The sequence below is a fragment of the Engystomops pustulosus genome, chromosome 3 (assembly GCF_040894005.1).
Source record: "Engystomops pustulosus chromosome 3, aEngPut4.maternal, whole genome shotgun sequence".
Taxonomy (NCBI): domain Eukaryota; kingdom Metazoa; phylum Chordata; class Amphibia; order Anura; family Leptodactylidae; genus Engystomops; species Engystomops pustulosus.
This window is the reverse complement of record NC_092413.1, coordinates 96,133,093-96,140,693: the sequence shown is the minus strand read 5'-3', so window position 1 is coordinate 96,140,693 and position 7,601 is coordinate 96,133,093. Positions and strand designations below refer to the sequence as shown.

General features: G+C 42.2%; 1 long non-coding RNA gene across 3 annotated transcripts in view; it reads right to left on the bottom strand.

Moving 5' to 3' along the window:
- Positions 1-2,434: 2,434 nt before the first annotated feature.
- The window catches only part of LOC140120515 (uncharacterized), a 43,772-nt gene continuing 38,605 nt past the window's right edge, over positions 2,435-7,601 (bottom strand). For all 3 annotated transcript variants that reach the window (XR_011853836.1, XR_011853835.1, XR_011853837.1), the window contains 2 exons: positions 4,868-4,947; positions 2,435-3,542 (listed from right to left, as the gene is read on the bottom strand). This is a non-coding gene — a long non-coding RNA (uncharacterized lncRNA). The remainder of the gene's footprint in view (positions 3,543-4,867; positions 4,948-7,601) is intronic.

The window sequence follows — 7,601 nt, the reverse complement described above, 5'->3', positions numbered from 1 at the left end:
TTGGGCTGGGCTGTGATGTGATCAGGGTCGGACTGTTGGTCCTTCTCCAGCCCGCTCCACTCCAGCCTCCACTTCAGCCCCCACTCCTCTCCTCCATGCCCGCTCTGTTTCGCACCAGCCCCCCGCTCCGCTCCTCAATGCCCGCTCCAGCCCCCGCTCTGCTCCTCCATCAAGCTCGGACGAGTATACTCGTTCATCTCTAGTCACCACTTGGAACGGCTCATTGCTCGGACGAGTATTTCCCCTGCTCGAGATAGAGCATTTAATTAAGAAAAGATGTTCAGAACATCTACTAACTTAGCCGAACGGTGGAGGAGTGGAGCTGGGGCTGGAGGGCTGGAGTGAAACGGAGCGGGCATCCCGGAGCGGAGGCTGGATCAGGCATGCAGGAGCGGAAGCTGAAGTGGAGCGGGGGACTGGAGTGGGCAACAAAATAACTCAGGATAACAAAATAACACTTCTCTAATTCACTGTTATTAACAAAAATTCAGGATATCACAGGTATAATTTCAACCTGTCTACCAGTCCTGGTGTACACAAATTCAGTTGCCCCTTGTTTCTGACCCGGTATCAGCTGACTTTAGGGTCAAGAGCCATCTTGTCTGACACTGCGGAGCTGAGGCCCTCTCTGTTCTCTGCATTCTACAACGGAGCTCACACTGATACACACTCATTTCCTGTCGACAAACAGCCGCAGTGAGAGGAGACCTTAAAGCTACAAGCAGATAAGTTCTTCATCCAGGGGATGGGGAGGGAGGCACATCAGATCTGATAGTGTGTGTGGCAGAACATAGATGCAGCAGAGTTGAGCATGTTATATACATCTCATGGATCTCATCATCTAATCTCTGATCTGATTGTTCATAAGGTAAAAGAAAGTGTATATAAACATTGTACCCTGATAATATAACCACATTGTCATCTCACAGAACTAGATGGGTCATAATGTGTCTCCTTAGAGAGTCCCCGTCAACATCCTGCAATCTTACCCTGACCATCACTGAGTGATAAGAGCTAAAACAGAAAAAAAATTGTGAGTTAAGGGGTTAAGAATTATCTTTATTGTGTAAATCAAGGTAATCAATAGACCCCCCCCCCCCAATATCACTGAGGAAATAGAGGGTGACCTGCTGGCTACCAAGGGTTTTGTGACCATTGCTGATTTCTCCAAACTATCATTATCTAAGACATCATCATCATCTTCTTAACACTGCCCTCCTTGTTAGTCTTCACATTGCAGAAAGCCTGCATTTTGGTTTCATCATCATCATGGAAGATGTTCTGCGATGTTCTCCTGTACTTATCCTCATCCTCCAAAACAGATTGTTGGGCATCTGGAAACTCTATGTCTGCAACTTGGATGGTGGATGGCCCATGGAATTCCAGCAAAGAGAGTTATCATAGAGCATTAGTGACTGCTCAAGGACCTGTGGCTGAGATGATTTTGGTGTTTTGAATTGGATGAGTTGGAGGGCTTTTCACAAAAGAGGTGGTGTGGGTTGAAGACAACCCAATGGAACTTGAGGCACTCTTTGCAATGCAATTGACCTATGTGTTAACTTTGACAGCCCTCTCCATTCTGGGAGTACATACACAATTATAAACTGCCTGTGTAAAGGACATTAAAAAAAATAAACTTTATTTGAATATCGTTAAAAGTAGCAAGGCTGCCAATTCTTGTAGACATGCCCAAAGGACAAACATAACAGTGTAGGGTATTAAATCCACACATAGGGTCTGTGTGAGGAGGATAGCACTGGATTCAATTGGCGTTCTATCACCTTCCCCATTTCACACCCCATTTTGGTGATCGTGATGGGATCCTAACACCTAAAGAAGCATCACAGTGCTTTGTCTCACAAATGTCCGTTTTGGTGTATATGACAATATGGGACAGGCACCGATAGTGATCAACTGGTCAGTTAGAAACCTGACTAATTGGTCACTATCGGTGCCTGTCCCATGTTGTCATATACACCAAAACGGACATATGGGGCACTAAGCACTGTGATATATTCCATTTATGTCATATCAATAGGAAACCATACAACTGTGCTCTAGTTAAATGCTATCAAACGCACAATACTAAGATAAAAATGGGATAAAGTGGGATAAAAAGTGACCATGTGCTTCATTTTTCATTATTCTCTAAATTACAGAATCATCTCATAAATAGGGGGTTAAAAAGTTTCATCCAGCATTTTGCATACATATTAAAATTAAAATAGATTATTTTAAGCCGAACATATCACAGTAATTTGAAGCAGCTGTAATAACTAAAGGAGGTTATTAAACTTGACAGATTATTCTCTTTTCTAAGCTATTTAAAAGCTGAAAAATGTGTACCTTTCTAACTATATATCCAGATTTATACACGTTCCAATTTCAGAAGCTGTATACAGGCGGTCCCCTACTTAAGGACACCCGACTTACAGACAACCCATAGTTACAGACAGACACCTCTGCCCACTGTGACCTCTGGTGAAGCTCTCTGGATGCTTTAAAATAGTCCCAGACTGCAATAATCAGCTTAAAATTGTCTGCAATGAAGCTTTATTGATAATTCTTGGTCCTATTACAGCAAAAAAATTTGAAACTCCAATTGTCACTGGGGCAAAAAAAAAAATTGTCGGGAACTACAATGATAAAATATACAGTTTCGACTTACATACAAATTCAACTTAAGAACAAACCTACAGTCCCTATCTTGTATGTAACCCGGGGACTGCCTGTATAGTGTGAATATAGTATTGCATCATGTTGGGGGAGACTAGGTTAAATAAACAGGGCATTAAATATGAAGCTCCCATACAGAGCTATAATACACCAATGGCCCTGAGCCATAACACCAGTTTAAAGATATTAAATCTTGTTTTTCCACAGTCCTGTCATGAGAACTTTCTCAACAGAAAATTGAATATTGTGTACTAGAAATGCGTCTCTTACATTATAACAAAATGTGCACAAATCTATAGTTCAAGCGAATATATAAAAATTTGTAATCTCCAGTATCTCACATCTTTGTAAATATTTTACTATAGATTTTCATGGGACAACACTGAATACAATAATTTGATACAATGTAAAGTAGTCATTGTACAGCTTCTATTGTAATATAACAATGTATAACACACCTGCATAATGACATCATGGGGTTGTTGGAAGTTAGAGACTCTGTACTCCACCTTTTATTTTGAATGGCTCACAGATCCTTATAGGGGATTTCTCATTTTGGCAAATTACGGTAATAATATTCTCTGTCATATTGGAGACATGTTTGGGGTCATTATCATTGTCATCTTGGAATACTGTACTGCGGCTTAGGGAAGGGAGTGTATCATGCATTGCTTCAATGAACTATAGACACCCACAGCCGGCAGCAATCATGTCTGGTTTGGGGAAGTTGTTACATACAGAGCAAGGAGAAGCATGGTATAAAGTGGTCTCTGAGCCTGCAGTCCAGTGATCCGGTGTTGGTTACTTCTGCATCATACGGGTTCCTATCACGACATTACACACAGGTTCCTACCACGTCCTTTCCCCTAAAGAAGCAAAACCTGTTGTTAGAGCGCTTGCATCTTACACCACCTGGATCCTGATCAAAAGAATAGGAGTTTCTCTAACAAGTTGTATATATTTTCTTTACCCGAAAACCTTGGAAAACTTCAAAGTCTTGATAAGTTAGTCCTTAGTTTGATGGTATTAAAATGAAAAGGACTTTCAGCACTTCTGACTAAATTAGACATGACAATAATTTTTTGAGAACAAGTGAAGTACAAGGGGATAGTCTCCTTATTGCATTGCATTCACAGGGCGTTTGCGTCAACATGATTTTAACACAAAGCATTTTCAAGCATGTTAACACAATGTTAAAGAACACGTAGGGGCACATTTACTAAGGGTCCGCAGACCACATTTCCATCGGGTTTCCCGGCAATTTCCAATTTGCGCCGCATTTAACCGGGTATTTTGGCGCACAAGCGGATTTTGGCGCAATTGCGCCAGCTTTCATGCGACACAAATCGGGGGGGGGGGGGGAGGGGTGTTTCCATCAGACGATCCGACAGATTCAGACAAACCGCAGGATTTAACATTTAAATTGTGTTGCAAGCACCAGGAAGATGAAGGTGAACTCCGGCGGACCTGAGTGGGGAAGCGACACATGCAGGATATCGGGCGCATGATGTAAGGATGGGTAAGTAAATGTGCCCCATAGTGTTAACATTAGGCTTATGTAAACTAACTGCTAACTTGCTGTTTAACTCAACAAGTTCAGTTGACACAGTGTCAGTTCCATTGACACAGCATTTGTATAAGAGCTATTTCTCCTCCAAACAGCATTTGAATTGCATTTCAAAATGCCATGTAAACACCACTGTACGCTACCTTCAAGGGGAAATCCCACTAAGACAAGATTTTAAATATACTCAGGATAAGAAATGAACACATATGCAGCAAAGACTTACCGGCTATGGAGAGGGCTCAGCCTGTGAGCCCTCTCCATGCACCGGGACCTGACACGCCGTACTTAAAATCAGGCTATTGGAGCTTGTCATCAGCTAAAACTGACATTCTTGGTGACAGATTCGCTTGAATTACTTTTCCTCATTTATACTTTGTTTAAAATGTTATGTAGAGTAATTCAACAGTAAAATTATGTTTAAAGCAGATATGTGAATGATAAGCTGTTCTGGATGAGTAGTTGAGAGGGTCTTAAGTGGGTTGGACTTTGAAGTAAATTACAAAAATTACATGATAAAAGGAATATGGTGATAGAGTGATACATTTATAAATTTAAGTTTCTAGCAATTTGAAATCCCTCATTGATGTGATGCTAGTGATTATAGGCTTATTTCCTGTACTATACCTTTGGAGATTTATGGCATATTTCTTCTTCATCATGTCGGTTCATCAGGATTACATTTTCACTGGATTATTTAAATGATGCTGTTTTTAGAAAAAAAAAAGCATTAAGTGCAGCTCTACAGAATACCAATAGGAAACCAAATTTTTTACTTAGCACACTAGCTGTCAAGAGTATTACAGAGTTAAAGTTAATAGCCGACATGAAATATGTTGATTCCCTGATGCTAGATGATTACTAATCACCTCCCTGTCCCATCCCCCTTTGCAGTATTCTGATTTCAGTATAGATTGGAACGGCCACATTTAGAAGACAAAAAGGTTTTTAAAATATGTAAATGAATCTGAGGCTCTCTTCAGAGCATCTCTAGGCTCCCCTGCGATGTATGAAGCAATGGTAATCACAGGCGCTCTACAGTGTGACTAAATATAGGGGGTTCATACTTGATTTTAGGTACGTGTCTGCAGCAGGTGAAAAACTGTGTGCCCCTTCCCCAGTAAGAGTATAGCTGAAAGGGCTCGCTATATAAGAAGCAACGACAAATAGACACCTGCACTTACTAATGAAGGGATGAGCACTATCAATATAAATCCCGTATCATGCGAATAAGTAGAGAATACAAATGTGCACTGATAACAATGGGTGGCAGAATAGCTATTGGATCTGCTAGATGTAAAAGTGGATACTTGTGTGCGCCTGTCTATTTGCAAAATCCCAACACACGAGTCCCAATTGTGTAAAGGTATAGGGTAACAAAAACTCTGATATGAGTGTACTGAAAACTGGATGTCCTGGTACCTGTATGTAAAGAAGAGAGCTGGTCCCTGCAGATCCTGGTTATTCCTCCTATGAAGGTTCTGTTGTCAGAATATCACATCCCCGATATTGTAAGTCAAGCAATTGTTTTGTTGTAGAGAGCTTCACCAGAGGTCACATTGGGCAGAGGAGTCCATCTGTAACTAGGGGTCGTCTGTAAGTCGGATGTCCTTAAGTAGAGCACCGTCTGTATGTCGCTATTTTCTACAGGAGGCTGCACAGGCCGGTTGCAAAGCCTCCTGTGTTGCCGTGACTCGGCCGTTTCGAGTGACGTCACTTGAGTACGGAAACTACTAAATTCCAAACTGTTCCTTCGCGTCTCAAAAGCATTGGCTTTCTTCCTCAGGGAATCGAAAAGAGCCAATTCATGTGTATTGCAGCTGCTACTACTTCATCCTTCATTTCTTCCACCTGACCATGTTTTTCCAAAGATTCTAGGTATATTATAGTATATATATATATCTCTCTTTCTCGTGGGTCTTTTAAATGTGACCATTACACCAGGGGCCACGCTAGCAGCCATAGCGAGTTCTATAGCGCCCACAGAGGTGGGGGGCCCAGGCATCCAGCCTGATACACTAAAGAATGGAGGATGTGCACCAATATGTACATATTATGCTGCACATTGTATATAATGTGTACACAATGTATAACAGTGTAATCTGCTACATTATACAGGAACTCAGATAAGAAATGTCAGGGGAGAGGACTAGGAATCTCTCATCTCTAGCTTCCCCCATGTGGTCTGCAGTTACTAGGAAATAAATGTGCCCTCATCCTCTCTGGGATAAGAAGACTAAGGGGAAAGGGGGCCCCATTTAGAAATCTACTATGGGGCCCAGCCTCTCCTAGCTGAGCCTCTGCATCATACTGTCCAATAGTATGGAATACTATGCTATGCATTCTATGACAAATACACTATTACTGTTGAACCTTACCAGAGGCAGGGTTCAATAGTAATATATGATCAGCATGTCTTGAACCCTTAAGCAGGCTTAAAGGACATCTACCATCAGATTACCTCTGCAGAGAAATAACGCTTGGGACACAGGGGGACGGAACAGGGAGGCACGTAATAGTCATCTACCATCAGGTAATTCCAGACCTGTGTAAAATTGTGTGCCCGCAATTAGTCCATATCTAACCCCAACCCATATAATGCCCCCTATCCTGCAGCTGCCTTTTTTACTGTGAGGAAAAAAATATACATACCACATATACATAAATATAAGCCGAGTGTAAACCCAAGATTTTACCACAGAACAACTGGAAAAAATTTACTTTGAGTATAGGCCTAGGATGGGAAATTCAGCTGCTACTCTATAAGATCATGTCCCAACAGTGACCTCTCCTCACTAATAACATGTCCAGCAGTGACCTCCCCTCACTAATAACTGGTCTAGCAGCGGCTTTCCCTCACTAATAACATGTCCAGCAGTGGCCTCCCTTCACTAATAACATGTCCAGCAGTGGCCTCCCTTCACTAATAATATGTCCTGAAGTGGCGTCCCTTCACTAATAACATGTACAGCGCAGCAACCTCCCCTCACTAATAACATGTCCAGCAGTGGCCTTCCCTCACTAATAACATGGCCCAGCAGCGGCTTCCCTTCACTAATAACATGTCCATCAGTGGCCTCCCCTCACCAATAACATGTCCATCAGTGGCCTCCCCTCACCAATAAAATGTCCAGCAGCGACCTGTTCTCACTGATAACATGTCCAGCAGAAGCCTGTCCTCACTAATAACATGTCCAGTAGTGGCCTCCCCTCACTCATAACATGTCCAGCAGTGGACTCCCCTCACTATTAACATGTCCAGCAGCAGCGTCCCCTCACTGATAACATGTCCAGCAGTGGACTCCCCTCACTAATAACATGTTCAGCAGCGGCCTCCATTCACTAATAAAATTTTTCCAGC